Source organism: Myodes glareolus, chromosome 2, assembly GCF_982192425.1.
Source record: "Myodes glareolus chromosome 2, mMyoGla1.1, whole genome shotgun sequence".
Taxonomy (NCBI): Eukaryota; Metazoa; Chordata; class Mammalia; order Rodentia; family Cricetidae; genus Myodes; species Myodes glareolus.
In genome coordinates, this window is record NC_142027.1 from 122,007,355 (window position 1) to 122,025,099 (window position 17,745).

A 17,745-nucleotide genomic window follows, 5' to 3' on the forward strand; every position below is an offset into this window, starting at 1 on the left:
CCCTGGCTCCACCTTCACCGATTGGAGGAAGAGATGGGCAGACAAGGTAAGAATACTCTCAACAACATAAAGAGCAACATGGCATCACCAGAAACTAGTGCTGCTACAACAGCAAGACCTGAACATCCCAACGCAGATGAAGCAGAAGAAAATGACCTTAAAAATAACTTTAAGAAGATGATTGAAGCCCTGAAAGAGGAAATGAAAAATTCCCTTAAAGAAATGGAGGAAAAGACAAACGAAAAAATTGAAAGAAATCAACAAATGCCTTAAAGAAAACCAAGAAAAACAATCAAACAGGTGAAGGAAATGATTCAAGACTTAAAAATCAAAATAGAGGCAATAAAAAAATAAGGGAATTGTGGAAATGGAAAATCTGGGTAAAAGTTCAGGAACTACAGATGCAAGCATAAACAACAGTATACAAGAGATGAAAGAGAGAATTTCAGACACTGAAGATACAATAGAGGAAATAGATTCATCAGTCAAAGAAAATGTTAAATCCAACAAACTCTTTTTTTTCAAAGTTTATTAAAAATATGGAACACTTCACGAATTTGCGTGTCATCCTTGCGCAGGGGCCATGCTAATCTCTGTATCGTTCCAATTTTAGTATATGTGCTGCCGAAGCGAGCACAATCCAACAAACTCTTAACACAAACATCCAGGAAATCTCAGACACCATGAAAAGACTGAACCTAAGAATAATAAGGCTAGAAGGAGAAGTCCAGCTCAAAGGCACAGAAAATACATCCAACAAAAAATCATAGAAAACTTTCCCAACCTAAAGAAGGACATGAAAGTATATGAAGCTTACAGAACATCAAATAAGCTAGATCAAAAAGGAAAAGTCTCATAATAATCAAAACACTAAACATGTAGAATAAAGAATATTAAGAGCTGCAAAGAAAATAAAGCCCAAGCAACATATAAAAGCAGACTCATCAGAATAACACCTGACTTCTCAATGGAAACAGTAAAAGCCAGAGGGTCCTAGACAGGTGTTATGCAGACACTAAGAGACCATGGATGCCAGCACAGTTTCTATACCCAGCAAAGCTTTTAATCACCATAGATAGAGATAACAAGATAGAGATAACAAGATATTCCAAGATAAAATGAGATTTAAACAATGCCTATTCACAAATCCAAACTTACAGAAGACACTAGAAGGAAAACACCAACCCAAGGAAGTTAGTTACAGCCACAAAAACAGAAACAATAGAAAATCCCACAGAAGGGAAACATACACACAATACCACCAACTGGTGTAGGAGGTACTTCTGTCTATATGTTGTTTTCATTGGTTAATGAATAAAGAAACTACCTTGGCCTAGTTGATAGGGCAGAACTAAGGTAGGTGGAGAAGACTGAACTGAATTCTGGGAGGAAAAAAGCAGAGTCAGAGAGCTGCCATGTAGCTGCCAGAGATGGATGCCAGGAATCTTTCCCAGTAAGCCACTGCCATGCAGCAATACACAGATTAATAGAAATGGGTTAAATCAAGATGTGAGAGTTAGCCAATAAGAGGCTAGAGATAATGGGCCAGGCAGTAATTTAATTAATACAATTTCTGTGTGGTTATTTTGAGGCTAAGCTAGCCAGGCAGCCTGGACAAACAAGCAGCCCCTCGTTGCAACAACCAACAACAACAAAAACAAAAATAACAGGAACTAGCAATCACTAATCATTAATATCAATGGATTCAGTTCACCTATAAAAATACACAAGCTAACAGATTGGATATGAAAACAGAACCCTTCCTTCTGCCACATACAAGAAACACAACTCAATTTCAAAGACAGACCTCAGAGTAAAGGGTTGGGAAAAGATTTTCTAATCAAATGGACCTAAGAAACAAGCTGGTGTAGCTATCCTAATATCTAACAAAACAGACTTCAAGCTAAAAGTACCAAAAGAGATAAAGAAGGCCATTTCATATCCATAGCAGGAAAATCCACCAAGATGAAGACACAATTATGAACATCTATGCCCCAAATACAAGAGGACCCAAACTTGTAAAAGAAACATTACTAAAGCTTAAATCACACATCAAGCCCCACACACTAATAGTGGGAGACTTCAACACCCCACTCTCACCACTGGACAGGTTTGTCAGACAGAAAATTAACAAAGAAACAAAGGAACTAACATATTATGACTCAAGTGGACTTAACAGACATCCATAGAACATTCCACCCAAGCACTAAAGAACATACTTTCTTCTCAGCACCTCATAGAACCTTCTCTAAAATCAACCACATACTCGGTAACAAAGCAAATGTCAACTGATACCAAAAAAATGGAATAACCCTCTGCATCTTATTTAATAACCATGGTTTAAAGTAAAACAACACAAATTCCAGAAAGCCTAGAAACTCATAGAAACTGAATAATGCCCAACTGAATCACACCTGGGTCAAGGAAGAAAGAAAAAAAGAAATTAAAGAAATCCAAGAATTCAATGAAAATGAAAGTACAACACACCCAAACCTATGGGACACTATGACAGCAGGAAGTACTAAGAGAAAAGTTCATAGCACTAAAAACCTGCTTCAAGAAATTGAAGAAACCCCATTCTAGCTAGTTAACAGAACACCTGAAAGCTCTAGAACAACTAACCCAGGAGGACTAAATGACAAGAAATTATCAAATTGAGTGCTGAAATTAATAAAATAGAAACAAAGAGAACAACACAAAGAATCAATGAAACCAAGAGTTGGTTCTTCGAGAAAAATCAAGAAGATAGACAAACCCTTTTCTAAACTTACCAAAGACAGAGAGAGACTATCCAAATTAGCAAAATCAGAAACAAAAAAAGGAGGACCTAACAACAGACTCTGAGGAAATTCAAAGAATCATCAGGTTATAATTCAAAAACCTGTATTCCACAAAATTGGAAAAATTAAAAGAAATGGTCAATTTTCTGGATAGGTATCACATACCAAAATTAAATCAAGAACAGATAAACAATTTAAATAGACCTATAACTCCTAGGAAATAGAAACAGTCATTAAGTCCCCAACCAAAAAAATCCCAGGACCAGATGGCTTTACCACAGAATTCTACCAGAACTTCAAAGAAGAACTAATACTCCTCAAACTGTTCCACACAATAGAAACAGAAGGAACATTGCCAAATTCTTTTTATGGGACTGCAATTACCCTGATACCCAAACCACACAAAGATGCAACAAAGATAGAGAACCACAGACCAATCTCCCTCATGAACATTGATGCAAAAATCTCAATAAAATACTGGCAAACTGAATTCAAGAACATATCAAAAAACAATCATCCATCATGACCAAGTAGGCTTCATCCCAGAGATGCAGGGCTGGTTCAATATACAAATCTGTCAAATGTAATCCACCATATAAACAAACTGGAAAAAAAACCACATTATTATCTCATTAGATGTCGAAAAAGCCTTAGACAAAACCCAACACCCTTTCATGATAAAGGTCTTGGAGAGATCAGGGATAGAAGAAACATATCTAAAAATAATAAAGGCAATATACAGCAAGTTGACAGCCAACATCAAATGAAATGGAGAGAAACTCAAAGTGATTCCACTAAAATCAGGAACAAGACAAGGCTGTCCATTCTCTCTATAAAAAGTCCTAGCAAGAAGAAAAAGACAACAAAAGGAGACGAAAGTGACATAAATCAGAAAAGAAGAAGTCCATCTATTATTTTTCACAGATAATATGATAGTATACATAAATGAACTCTACCCTGGAACTTCTATAGCTGATAAACATTTCAGTAATGTGGCAGGATACAAGATTAACTCAAAAAAAAAAGTAGCCTTCCTTTACACAAATGATAAACATGCCAAGAAGAAAATCAGAGAAACGTCACCCTTTACGAAAGCCACAAATATAAAAAAAAGCTTGGGGTAACTCTAACCAAACAAGTGAAAGACCTGTATGACAAGAACTTTAAGTCTCTACAGAAAGAAATTGGAGAAAACATCAGAAAATGGAAAGATCTCCCATGCTCTTGGATAGGTAGGATCAACATATAAAAAAAAAATGGCAACTTACCAAAAGCAGTCTACAGATTCAATGCAATCCCCCATCAAAATCCCAACACAATTCTTCACAGACCTTGAAAGAATGGTACTCAACTTCATATGGAAAAAACAAACAGAATAGCTTATAAAATCCTATACAACAAAGGAACTTCTGGAGGCATCACCATCCCTGACCTCAAGGTCTACTATAGAGCTACAGTAATAAAAACAGCTTTGTGTTACATAAAAACAGACACGTGGATCAATGGAATCGAATTTAAGACCCTGACATTAATCCATGCACATATAAACACCTGATTTTTGACAAAGAAGCCAAAAAGGTACAATGGAAAAAGGAAAACATCTTTCACAAATGGCACTGGCATAACTGGATGTCAATATGTATAAGATTGCATATTGATCTATATCTATCCCCTTGCATAAACCCAAGTTCAAGAGGATCAAGGACCTCAACATAAAGCCAGTTACAATGAACCTGACAGAAGAGAAAGTGGCAAATAGCCTTGAATGCATTAGCACAGAAGACTATTTTCTAAATAGAACACCAGCAGCACAGGCACTGAGAGCAACAATCAATAATGGGACCTCCTGAAACTGAAAAGCTTCTGTAAGGCAAAGGACACAGTAAATAAGACAAAACTACAGCTTACAGAATCGGAAAAGATCTTCACCAACCCCACATCTGACAGGGGGCTGATCTCCAAAATATATAAAGAACTCAAGAAACTAGACAACAAAATACCCAAATAATCCAATTAAAGCTGGGGTGGAAAGCTAAACATAGAATTTCAACAGAAGAGACTCAGATGGCCAAAAGACATTTAAGGAACTGCTCAACATCCTTAATCATCAGGGAAATGCAAATCAAAACGACTCTGAGATACCATCTTATACCTGTCAGAATGGTTAAGATCAAAAATATTGAGGACAGCTTATGCTGGAGAGGATGTGGAGTCAGGGGAACACTCCTCCACTGCTGGTGGGAGTACAAACTTGTACAGACATTCTGAAAATCAGTATGGTGGTTTTTTCAGAAAATTAGGAATCAATCTACCTCAAGACCCAGCGGTATTATTCTTGGGCATATACCCAGAGGATACTCAATCATACCACACAGACTTACTCAACAATATTCATAGCAGCATTATTTATAATAGCCAGAACCTAGAAAAGACCTAGATGCCCCTCAACTGAAGAATGGATAAAGAAAACGTGGTACATTCATACAATAGAGTATCACTCAGCTGTAAGAAACAATGACATCATGAAATTCATAGGCAAATAAATGCAGCTAGATAGAAAACATCCTGAATGAATTAACCCAGACTCAGAAAGACAAACGTGGAATGTACTTACTCATAAGTGTATGTTAGATATAAACAAAGGATAACCAGACTACAATCCACAGCTCCAAGGAAGCTAAAGCCTTCTTTCAATAATTGATGATGGAAACAGATGCAAAGATCCATAACCAAGCACCAGACAGAACTCCAGGAATCCAATCAAAGAAAGGGAGGAAGGAATACATGAACAAGGTAGATCAAGACCATGATGGAGAAATCTAGAGAAAGCTGAACCAAGCTAATGGAAGTTCATGAACTCTGGATGGACAGCTGTGGAGCCTCCATGGTACCTAACTAGATACTGGGTATGCAGGAGACAGTTGGGAAGCTTGGGTTATCTTAGGGGTATGCAGGAGACAGCTGTGAAGCTTGGATTATCTTAGGGGTATGCAGGAGACAGTTGTGAAGCTTGGATTATCTTAGGGGTATGCAGGAGACAGTTGTGAAGCTTGAGTTATCTTAGGGGTATGCAGGAGACAGTTGTGAAGCTTGGGTTATCTTAGGGGCCATGGGTAGTAGGACCAGGATCTATCCCTGATCCATGAGCTAGCTTTTTGGAGCCCATTCCCTATGATGGGATGGTGCTCAGCTTTGATGTAGGGGTGAGGGGTTTGGTCTGGCCCCAACTTAATGTGCCAGATTTCGTTGACTCTCCATGGGAGCCCTTGCCTGTTGAAGGGTTAAGGGTAGTATGGGTGAGAATGGGGATGTCGGGTCTCTTGAAACTGCTTCAAGCTGACATGGTGGGTACCAGTCATGTCTGGGGGGTCAGAGGCAAAAGCTTTACCCAGTTAAGTTGACATTCCTATGACATTTTAACAAGAATATTTTTTTTATTTAGTTAGTTAGGAGCAGTTAGTTCATTCTACCCTCCCTGAGGACTGAGGATGATATGGAATATAAAAATGCCAAGGGATGTTGAGAGCCTTAAATAGAGTTTGAGAGATCTGAGAGGTAAATTTAGGGCCATCACGGCACCAGCGTAAGATACAGCCTGAGAGAGACCTTGGTGGGTCCTGTGGCAGGTGAGGAACGCGGGCAGGAAATAGAATGCGCCATGCAAAGAGAGCTCGACTGTGGGGTTTATTTAAGAAGAAGGGAAGGGAGAGATACAGAGATAAACAGACAGAGAGAGAGAAGAGAAAGAGCAAAGAGACCAAGAGAGAGTTGCCTTGGCAGGAAGAGAGAGAGAGATTGGAAATGGGCGGAGCTTCTCTTAAAGGGACCTTTCTACAGTGCCATAGCAGAGGGATGCCTGTGCCCACGGGGCAAGGCCAAAAAGTGTGCCCGATACTAACAGCCCTCAGCTGAATAGAGAGTTCAAAGCCAATCTGGGGCACACGAAACCCTACCTAAACCTAAATATAAATACACACACACACACACACACACACACACACACACACACACACACACATATATATATATATATATATATATATATATATAAAGACTAAAGTAAGAGAGTCATACAAAAGCAAGCATTTCTACACATAAAACTCAACTCCATTCACAGGACAGACTATGATTAAGATGTGACTCAAAGAAAACACCTCCATGGGCTTAGGTTGAATTTCCTACCTCATTCTGTCCCTTCCCTGTGACAGACGAGGAACTGAGGCACAGAGGCAAAGTGAAAGGCCTGGGATCATGTGGTTAAATAAATGACAGGGTGTAGGGTAAGCCTATTTCTGACTACAAAGACTAGAATTTTAGACTATGGACTTCTCTAGAAAATTCCAGGAAAGTTATAAAACTTCATCAGTTTGTGGGTAATCTTTTTTTTTTTTTTTTTTTTTTTTTTGTAGACAGGGTTTCTCTGTACCTTTGGAGCCTGTCCTGGAACTAGCTCTTGTAGACCAGGCTGGCCTCGAACTCACAGAGATCCACCCGCCTCTGCCTTCTGAGTGCTGGGATTAAGGACATGTGCCACCACCGCCCAGCGTGGCTAATCTTTAGACCCATGGTGTTGTGGGCACCGGCTGGCTCAAAACCCAATCTCTCCACTGACTCTCAATTTCCAAGGCCACCTCCCTCCATCTTCCAGAGGCAGGGGACAGCAGACAAACATGTGACAGCTTTCACCCCTGCCACCTTCTGAGCCTCCTGTCTCCTCTTCAGTAAGTCCCAGCCAAGCTTCCCCATGAAGCAGGAGCTTTATTTACTGTGGTGGAGAAACACAGAGTAGATTTGGAGGCCTACTGAAGAGTCTAATTCCATTTGCCTAATGGCATGGTGGAGGTTGGGGGCGGGGGAAACATGCTTTGGGAGAAAATTTTCTTTTAAAGCTCCTGCATTTGGATTAAATCCTTGGGGGCATGAATCTTCCAAGAGATGGAATTCCCTGGGACCTGCTATATAGACCAGACTGGCCTTATCCACTTGCCTCTGCCTCCTGAGTGCTGGCACCACCATGCCCCACCTGCCTGATTTGACCTCCACCATCAGATACCAGATACAGAATTCCCATTTAAGCCCCATTTGACCTAGACAGTGCCAGTTCCTTCCACATCACCCTGAGAAGCTTCAGTGGTCCCAGCCTGGTGCCTGAGGGACCAGCCTTTCTCCTACCTCTTTCCAGCTGCTCACAAAGGGGCCGGTGCTTAGCTTCTAAGGCAGCGCTCCATTGTTTCTTTCTAAATGGAAACCTTTTATTTGCTTATCAATCATGGGGACAGGCTTCATTGTTGCAAAGAGAAGCGCTTTCCCATCTCTCTGGAAACCATCACTCTCCCTGCCCACCTTCCCGCCCCCTTTGGATACAGACCTGGATACTAATAATGTTAATTTCAGAGAGGCTCACAGGACGTTTGTTTTACGACAGACAATGTTGCAAATGCTTTTCATGGGGAGGAAAGTCATTTGAATCTCAGAAAATATCCCCTGCCTTGAAGCTGAAGAAACTCATGTCCCGGTGGTGTAACTAGAAAACACAGTGCTCCTGGACAAAAAGGGGAGGAGTTGACTAACATCAGGTCCGGGGTTCTTTTGTTTGTTTGGGTTTGTTTACTTGTTTGTTTTTTATTTGTTTTGGAAGGTAAGGACAGTAGGAAGCAGAGGGGACAGTGGCAAACCGAAGCCTGGGCTTCATTTGAAACACACACTCAGAATGGACTACCTCAGCAAATTCAAGCCTTGCCTGACCCAACATTGTCAGCTTCAAGAATTTCCAGAAACTCCTGTGATTAATGCTTCCAGTCAAGTCCGTTTTTAAAACTTAGTGCGTGAGTTCAGGTGGGTATGGATGTGCCACGACCCTCATGTGGATGGAGGTCAAAGAACAAGCTTGGATGTTAAGTCCTTGTCTCCCACCTTGCTTGCGGCAGGACCTCTCTTGTTGGCTGCTATGAATGGCAGGGTACTATGGGCTCGTTACCATAGAAGCAATTTTGAACAGGGTTTCTGTGTCCAAGGTTAGATGGGTTCTGGGGATCCAAACACAGGTCTTCATGTCCCTGCGACCAACTCTTTACCCACTAAGGCATCTCTCCGGCCCAAGTCTGAACTTGAAGGGGAAAGAAAATAAAACTCAGAGACAAGCCAAGTAAGGGATGGACGATGGACTGGTGACTCAGACACAGGCATTGGCCACCAAACCCATCGCCACTATTTAAGCAGGATCCCTCCAAACAGGACCCACAGAGGGAACACACGTGACAACAAGCACTCCAGCAGCCATAGAGGCTCAGACCTGTAATCCCAGCATTCACGAGGCTGAGGATAGCCAAGAGTTCAAGGTCAATCTGGAATACAGGGTGAGTCCGACGCCACCATGAGTTACACAAGACCCTGTCTCAAAAAAAAAAAAAAAAGTAACAATCATGTCTTTTCCTTTGCAGGTCTTCAATCAAAAGCGAGACGTGGGGCCCTGGCTCCTTCATTAAGAGAAAACAACAGTGGCCCTAATGAGTCACTCCACACCAAACGCTGTCAAATCCATCATCCTTGCTTTATTTTCTGAAAGTGATTAAATACCACTTTCTCCCCTTTTGTAGCAAGATGCCAGCGACAGCCAATCTATCACTACGTCTGATCTATGCCGGCATCTGCCGATGTTTACCCGCAGAGTTCCGCATCCATCATTTCCTACCTGAATCTCTCTTCAAGAAAAGAGAAATTTTAATTCTGCCTCCCAACAACAGGGGAATTAAAAAGCGTGAGCTTTTCTCCCACAAAACACCGGCGATGGAGCCTTAAACCCAGCTGGAAGAATGCACGCTCAAAAGAAGGTGACAGGGATGGTCTTCTGGAAAGCACAGTGCCCAGGGATGCCAAAAGAAGACACTGGATCTCCATTCAAGAGGTGGAGTTACAGACAGCTGTGAGCCACCAAGTGGGTGCTGGGGATCAAACCCAGGTCCTCTGGAAGATCAATCAATGCTCTTAATCACTGAGCCATCTCTCCAGCCCTGTTGTCATTTTTCATCTTGGTAATATGTTCACCATCTTATCTACGGCAATGTATGTGTGTCACTGGCTTTAAATACCTTCCAGGACATGCAACTTTGGGGATGTGTCTTTCCCATCTATTTCTAGAGTTTCCTCACCACCCCAAAAGGAAACTCTGTTTCCATTAACAGTCACTACCCATCCTCTCATCCCTCAGACCAGCCTGGGCAGGTGCAACCATGAAACAGCTTCCGTCCTTGTGTGCTTGCTTGTTCTGCATATTTCCGTGATTCCTTTAAACAAAATACAAAGATTTCTGCCTCACCTTGTTCCTGGTTCTATAGCAGCAGCTCCTCTCCTTCCTCCACACCCCCTCTCTGTGGTGGGGGAGGGGTGTCCCCATGAGTCCTAGGAATAAAAAACCAGGGCCTTTTACGCACTCTAGGCAGGTGCTCTACCACTGAGCTGCACCCACAGCCTCTCACTGGGGGATTCTAGGCAGGGGCTCTGCCATTGAGTGACATTCCCAGCCTCTCACTGGGGGATTCTAGGCAGGGGTCTCTACTAAATAAGCTATGCCATAGCTCTTTCTCTATCGTTTTCCAGATACTTCCATGCTACTGCTTTGGTCACCATCTCATTCTTTCTCACATAGGGGCCACTATTTCCTTATCTGCCCAGAGAGGAGGAGGACGTGGATCCCTCTTCCGTGGCTGATGGGAATGTAAATTGGGGCAGGCACCATGAAATGCAGTCTAATGTGTCAAGCTGAGCAAACCAGCTCCACCTCTAGAGTGGAGTACAGGTGCTCAAACAGAACACTCGTGAGTTGTTTAGACAAGAGCACTCATAATAGTCACAGCAGGAACCACCAATGCCCACCCTCATATCTGAAGTAAGCATCCTCCTGGTACTGAAGTCACAGTATGGTAGAACTTCAGACCCACAGCTCTCTGGACATCCCAAAGAACAGAGTTCGAAAAAAGAAGTAGGGTCATCTGCCCTCCCATCCCATGAACCCCCGGAGCAGCCATTCCCGAGTGAAGGGTAAACAAAACCATGGGTAAACCAAACTACATTAAGGTATTTGTTGAGTCTCTCTTTCAGAGATGCTTTTGTTTAAATTCTGCCAAGCACCAGATGGAGCTTGGTGGCTCTCAAAACCCATGTCTATCAGAATTGTAGAGCCAAGTATAACTATGCTCTAGAGATGGATCCAGCTGGAGGGCCTAAAGCGACCTGGTACCCAGAGAGATGCAGAGACTAACCTGAACATGAGAAGAAACGCACAGCAGCAAGGACTTAGAGCCCAAAGCTGAGCAGAAGAAAGAGTCGTGAGTGCAGGCCTGAGTCAGGGGTACAGCCATCACGGCGGGGAAGCCAAGTGCAAGAAAGAGTGTGAGGCAGCTGGTCCATAAGAGTCTGACTATGGGGGTTCATTCCTGTGCGTCCAGGAAAAGTGACTCCTCTAGATCTGAGAAGAGACCGCTTGCATGCCAGGCCTTCTAGAGAAGAACCAGTAATCTCATCTCGATTTGGGTGCTGATCGCTGTATGCATTCAACTTTGTGATACTCTATAAAAAGGCACCTCATGCCCCCATGTCTGCAGGTTGTGTTTTATCTCCCTCTGTAAAACATGTTTATAGTGTTTAAAAGGAGCTGGAAAGGTGGCTCAGCAGTCAAGAGCACTTGCTGCTCTTTCAGAGGATCCAAGTTTGGTTCCCACATCGTGTGTTTCACAAAGACCTGTAACTCCAGTTCCAGGGGCTCTGACACCTTCTTCAGGAACCTACACCCATGTGTTACACACAATGCAGGTTATAGGGGTTCATTCTGTAATGTCCTGGCAGACCTTCCTGGGAGATCCTACAGTATTCTTAGACATGTCATCTCCAGCATTCATTTAAGACATGACAAAGGCCCTCCATCAGATGCCTCCGCCCAGCCTTGGATCCTAGACTGTGAGAAAATGAGTTAAGCACCAGCATGGCTCTCTCTTCTTCTTTCTGATTGTGGATACAACATGACCAGCTGCCTCATGCGCCTGCATTTGACTTCCCCATCATGAACTACCGGGAAGTCACGTTACCCTTGAACTGTGAGCCAGCACTGACCCTTTCTCCCTTAAGTAGCTTTTGTCAGGGTGTTGGATCACGGCCACAGGAAAACAAAACTGAGACATGAAGGAGGAAAAGCAATTCTCATGGATGTGGAGATGAAGTTGGGCTAAGTTGGGCACCAGAGCCACCAACGAACATGACAGAATACTAGTCAGTGGATCATACCCCAGAGCGCCCATGAAAAAAAAAAAGTTGTGCCACTCTTGGTTTTAGGCCAATGTACATCCATCTGTGAACTTTTAAAATACATTAGAAATGGAAGTGAGAGCCTGCCTCTGTGCTCCTACGTTGCAAAGGTGAGGAGCTCACACTCCTATGCCCCTTCTGCCAGCAGGCAACAAGCTGCAGCATCACGTGTCCCATTCCAACACCAGCCTCTTTTAATTCCATGCATTTCCTTGGCTCTTCAACCCTTTGTTGCCCTCTAACAAAATAAAGCTTCTCCTGGCTCCACTCTCCCCACCCATGTAGTTACAGTGGCTATCTTCCAATTAAAGCATGGCCTACACATGTGCCCCAATCACAGGCTGGGACTGGAGCCAGCCTACCTGAGCATGGAGATCACACCTTGCTCTGTCTCACAGGATTAGCCAAAGTAATTCCTCAAATGGTCTGTGCCCAGCCCATTCACATCACAGCTACCCACACGCAGGGTTCTGAAGAACAGAGCACTGTGACCCGTGTTGCAGAGCCAAAGAAATACCAGCCATGCTGCCCCCCAGTTCTCCATACAGAGCTGGCAGGAACCACAGTGAGGCCATAGAGTTATCTGAAATGAGACCCAAGTCCTAGGAATCCCATGATGTCAACTACCCATCCTCCAACAAGGCCCCGGACCACAGTTTCTATCTCAAGCCATTGTCCACACTAGCCACTTACGGACTCCCCCACTCTGGTCCCCTATGCAGCTAGTCACAAGATGCCTCGCTGAGGCAGCCGGCTGCTGATGTTGCTGGTACCCTAAAGTCACCGTCCTGGAAGCAGTGGTCTGTAATAGAATCAGATAAGAGGAAGCAGATGGACCATGTGACCACCAGGCTCCTTATAGCAAGGCCACTCACTGGACATGCTCATTACAGTCCTTCCTCTCCGTTCCAGGCTCTCCCCCATCCTCAGCCTCAGTCTCCATCCATAGACACGCTCCCCAGAATTCCTGCCTAGAGAAGTAATGACTCTTTGCCCAGAAACCCAGAGCCGGCCCATTCGTCCCTCTTTGTTTTAGCCATCTGGGTGGTTTAAAAATGACCCCCAAAGGCTCAGGTTTGACTGTTTGATTCCCAGTGAATGGAACTGTTTGGGAAGGATTGGGAAGTGTGGTTTTGTTGGGAAAGGCGTGGCCTCGTTGGAGGAGCTGCATCCCTGGGTCTAGGCTTTGAGGTTTTAAAAGCCTAGGCCAGCCTCCACCCACCCATCCACTCACCCACCCCTGCTCTCTCTCTCTTCCTCCTCTCTGCCTGCTCCCTATAGATCAGAATATAAAGCTCTCAGCTACTGCTCCAGCCCCATGTCTGCCTGCTTCTCACCATGATGACCATGGACTAACCCTCTAAAACTATGAGCAAACCCCCAGATAAATGCTTTCTTTTATAACAGTTGCCTTGTGTCTCTTCATAGCAATAGAACTGACTAAAACAGTCATATATTTCATTTACATATGACTTGGTGATGGTTTTTTACCCCCTGTGTCACCATCAGTATGAAGAAGACTCTCATTACCAAAGCAATGAGCAGGGAGGTGTACTCCTTTTTTATTAAGTTTTGGGGATGACAGCAGGTCCCCTGCTTGGTCCCCTGGGCCCTGTTCCTTATGGCAGCCAGTGGTTCTTCTCATAATGAGGGGTAGGTCATACCACCCTGGGCCTCAAAACCCTGCAGTGATGCCCAGTCTAACCTGAGTAAAATCTGAGGTCTTTTCAAAAGGCACAAAGCTCTGGGAGAATGCCCCTCTTGGCACCTTGCTGGCTAAGTGTCCCCACCCTTGCCCCCTTGCACAATGGTGTCCCTGACCTCTACAGTGACCCTTGAACATGGCACATTGACTACCTAGGGGCCAGGGCCAGGGCCAAGCCTTCTCTTCATCTCTCTGTGACCCACCCCACACCTCTTCTAGGTTCTGTTCCCCAGAGAAGCCCTCCTCCACCTATCTATCTAAAGGAGCCTTCCAGGTCCTGCTTTGTTCTCCTGTCGGTGTTTATCGTCTCCTGATGCAAAAGAGCATGGTGCCTTCCATAGAAGTCCGTCTCTGTAAACAATAGAAAGCTTCAGAGAGCTGAGACTCATTCACTGTCCCTGTGACAGCCTGTCCTCTGACCCCAAATCCACTCTCAGCAGGTGGCCAGGGCTTCCGGACCTGCTGGTGGACCCACAGGACACAGGAGGCAGAGGGGACTTTGGGAACTGGTTGTAGTCCTGGGAATGTGTCCAGCCTACACAGACTACCACCCCAGCCCTTCATGCCTGCTTTTCGCTGCCTGGAAAGTTCTTCCCCAGACCCCTGCTCGGCTAACCTCATCTCAGGCCAACAGCACATCCCCAGGTGCCCAGTCCCTCTCCCGTATCCTCCATCCCACAGTCCTGTTTCAACTCTGCCCCTCTCACATCATGACCATAGGAGCCGGGAGTAATATCTGATCAGCAGTGTGACATCAGAGTTCATGGTGCGACAGACCCTGGCCAATGCTCACTCAGCTCCAATCCTGCAACGCGGCCCAGTCACTAGAAGACACAAGGGAAGTTGCAGGGCTCCTAACCCAGCATTCTTGGACATTTGTTTGCTCAGTTGTGCAAGTGCATGCGTACATGTGTGCATGCGTGCATGCATGCGAATGTGTGCCTGTGAGGAGGGCATGTGCTGGAATCAAACTCAAGATACTTGCTTACTGGGAAGCACTCTACCACTGAGATCCAACCCCAACCCTGGTTCCGGACTTTCAAATAGGTGAGTCTCTGGCCTTGACATTTCTCTAGCCTTTGGGTAAGGTTGCAAGAAACCCAATGTAGTGTTTTGTTCACAACATCCTCTCTCCTGTGGGCCCTGAGCTTTGCTCAGCTGGGTAGCAAGGCTTACATCATAATGGACCCTGAATGTGTTTTCTGGCCACAGAAAAACATCAGGGCTGGGGAGGTAGCTCAGTCAGTAAAGCATTTGCCATGCAAACTGAGGACTGGAGTTTGATACACAGAACCCAAATGAAAAAGTCAGGCGTGGCAACCCACTCAATCCTGTTCTCAGGAGGCAGAGATGGGGGTGGGGGCACCTGGGGCTTGCTGGCTGACCAGCCAAAGCTAGCACACTCTGTGCACTCCTCTCAGTGAGAGGCCCTGTCTTGAAAAAGCAGGGTGGCATACATCTTTAATCCAAACACTCAAGAAGCAGAGGCGGGTGAATATCTGAGTTCAAAGCTATCCTGGTCTACAAAACAAGTTCCAGGACAGCCAGGTCTACACAGAGAAACCCTGTCTTGAAAACGCTCTACCCCCAAAAACTGCAGAGTGGTGGGGCCTGTAGAGATGGCTCAGTGGTTAAGAACACTGGCTGCTACTCCAGAGAACCCAGGTTCAATTCCCAGAACCCGTATCATTATACTACAGCCCTCTGTAACTTCAGTCCCAGAGGCTCTGATGCCCTTTCCTGGCCTCTAAGGCCACCAGGCATGCCCACCGTGTACAGACATGCATGTAAAATACTCATACACATAAAATAAAAAATAAATCTCAAAAAAAATTAAAGCAAGGTGAATATCAATTGAGAAAGACGTTTAACATAGACTCTGACCCCTACATACACACACATGTGCATGCTCAAACAACACACACACACACACACACACACACACAGCTGCTATTTTCTGAGACTTGAGAGTCTGCTGACCCAGGGAGCTCACAGTCTACATGCTCACAGTCCCTCATTTCCCTTTCATTTTTTGGGGGCTCCCTGTTATCTGTCCTGAACACTTCCAAATTCGCTTACTTTCCCAAGCTCTCCTCCGCTGGCAACTCTGGTGTTTATCTTGTGGGCTGTGCTTCTGCAGCTCATGTCTCCCCAGGAGCCTTCATTAAAATATTTCAAATGAAGACCTTTTCTGCCCCCTCAAGAGAGCGTGCTGGGTCTTTCCCACACAGCACAGTTTTAATTCTTATCACAGGACTTCAGGCAGTTTGTACATTATATCCTATTAAAAACCTCAATTCCACTTGAGGTTGTCACAATTCGGAGATTACAGTGTTCTGTGTGGTGTTCTGCCAGGGATATATTCATATATTCACTTTGTTCACCGGCTGACTCGGTGCGTGAGCCCATATTTCACACCTCATTTGGTACCACAATGAGACCGACATATAAAAGGAAGCAATTATTTATTTAGATTATGGAATGGCTTCAGAGGGATAGTCGATTATGTAATGGTTTTAGAAGGATATTCATAGGTATAAACTGCCGTGCTAGAGTAGGGGTCCCTGCTGTTCTTCAGCCTGGAGTTCACGGGGGGGGGGGGGCGGCATGGGGGGAGGCTCAAACATTGAGCATATAAAGTCACTGGGCTGGGAGTCCTTCTCACTTGCAAAATGGCCTCCTCTTTCCTATCTAGTATTTTTTTTTTAAATTTCTTCTAGGGATAAATAAAAATCACAAAACCAAAAAGTGAGCACCACTTCTGAGGAGCAGCACCCTTCTTTCCATGTGAAACACAGCCCTGGACTGGGGGAGATGCCTCAGAGGTCAAGGGGGACTTGCAAAAGCCTAGCGACTGGACTTCAAATCCTCAGCCTCCATATAAAAAACTGGGCATGGAACCCAAGCATCGTAGGAGTGTGCAGACAGGAGGATCATGGTGGCTTGCTGGCCACCAGCCAGGTTCAGTAAGCGACCATGTCTCAAGGGAATGAGGCAGTAACTGACACAGTATGACAGTCAGCACCCTCCTCTGGCCTCAGTGTGCGCATGCAGGCGCGCACACACACAAAATGTAGTCACTGATGACTGTAGTCAATCAAACATTTATTTCCTACACCATTTATTTCCTCAGTATATGCCACGGAGACATCTCTATAAGCCTGGTATAAGTCCCAGGTGGGAACCAGGAACCACCCTTGGGGGCACTGATCCAAATCCCAGTTTGAGCTGATCTGGGTAGATGCACGATCCAGGTTATTTCAAGAAGAGCCCAGGACAACCATCCTGGGACTCATAGCTAGACTTAACCAGGAAAAACAACTGCTCCCTGAAGTGACCGTGTAGTCAGAGGGACACTGGGAGTTCCTGGCCACTGCACTGCTCCCAAGAGGAAAGCACGGCCAGGGAGGAGCCAGGGAAGAGAGACAGACTGGTGGAGAAGCTCAGGTACCAGAGCCCCCACTTCTGATGCAGACCACAGGAAGATGCGCCCTCCCACTGTGAATATAATAAGCACACCAGCCCCCTGTGCTAAACAAAATCAAGATACAACCCTGGGCAGAGCCTCCCTCTAAAGAGTGTGGCCACTGTGCCCACTGACTACCCACCCCATCCCCTCATGCCCTGGCTGTGAAGCCCACCTCTACACAGCTAGAGAAAACACCAGGAGTTCAGCACCCGAGCCCAGCATGCTCCTGGGCAGGGAGGCCTCTGTTACTTAGATCTTTTAAACCAAACTGACTTGGTTCAGGAGACACCCTCCGTCCTTTCCAGTATTTAGAGACCACTGTGTGAATCTGTGATGCCTGGAAGCGCTGCAAGCATCTTGTGACCACGAGAAAACCAGCTGGAAGATGCTCTAGAGGCCACACGGAGTGCTGCTGTGTGAACAGCCACCTCTGTATCTGCTCTGTGAGACGGCGAAACCCTTGACAGCAACCGCTTTGGGGGAATGACCTGGGC

At 45.0% G+C, this 17,745-nt stretch overlaps 1 protein-coding gene and 1 non-coding gene across 2 annotated transcripts in view; both read right to left on the reverse strand.

Annotated features, from left to right (window-relative positions):
- Tmem132b (transmembrane protein 132B) overlaps positions 1–17,745 on the reverse strand; it is a 280,169-nt gene that overhangs the window by 144,154 nt on the left and 118,270 nt on the right. The window lies entirely within an intron of this gene.
- On the reverse strand, positions 534–637 carry LOC125408841 (U6 spliceosomal RNA). The gene has a single exon (XR_007234600.2). It is a non-coding gene; the product is annotated as a U6 spliceosomal RNA (small nuclear RNA).